Source organism: Bison bison, unplaced genomic scaffold (assembly GCF_000754665.1).
Source record: "Bison bison bison isolate TAMUID 2011002044 unplaced genomic scaffold, Bison_UMD1.0 scf7180017864109, whole genome shotgun sequence".
NCBI classification, from domain to species: Eukaryota; Metazoa; Chordata; class Mammalia; order Artiodactyla; family Bovidae; genus Bison; species Bison bison.
In genome coordinates, this window is record NW_011494681.1 from 2,171,624 (window position 1) to 2,172,319 (window position 696).

The following is a 696-nucleotide window of genomic DNA, read 5'->3' on the forward strand; positions in this document are numbered from 1 at the left end:
GACAGTTGGCCGAGTTGAGCGGCTCTCTGGGCCTTCTCAGACCCCGAGCGGCTCGAGGCCGAGACAGAAAGCGTCCCCGCGCGGGTGGGAAAAGAGGAATCAATGGGCAGAGGTCGGTAACACTCTCCCCGCCCCCCTCGGCCTTCCCCGCCCACGTCCCCCGAGACCCTAGCAGACAAACTCGGGGCAAAGGGCTGCGTGGGCTTTCCTCAGCTGGGGGCGCCTAGGCCCTTCTCCCGGGGGTTTCGGCCCAGGCCCGCCGGGAACGGGCAGAGAGTGGCGGGAAAGGCTTAAGGACCGCCGGGCAGGCGCCGAGAGAGCGAACGTCCAGAGGCGCAGCTGGGCACCAGCGGAACCACGCGCGAGGGACGGCGTCCGCCACCCCGAAAGGCACGCGGCTCTGAGCGGGACCCGAGCGCATCCTTCCCCCGCGCGCGCCCGACCAGCCCGGAGGCCGCGGCCCGAAACCCGGCCTCGCATGGGGACGGGCTCCCAGGCGACCCCTGGTCGCCCGCGCCCACCTCCCCTGTAGCTCGTCAGACCCGGGAAGATGGAGCCCAGAACCCGGGGGTTGCCCTCGCCCGCCTCCCCGCAGGGTCGAGGGGAGCGCGGGGCCGCCCGTGCGCGGCACCAGCCCCGCGGCCTCGCTAGGCAGCGAGGTCCAGGCCACTTTGGAGTTCTCCCTCGGCCCAGCTC

At 72.7% G+C, this 696-nt stretch overlaps 1 protein-coding gene across 1 annotated transcript in view; it reads right to left on the reverse strand.

The window, feature by feature from the left end:
• IGF2BP3 (insulin-like growth factor 2 mRNA binding protein 3) overlaps positions 1–696 on the reverse strand; it is a 143,535-nt gene that overhangs the window by 142,206 nt on the left and 633 nt on the right. The window lies entirely within an intron of this gene.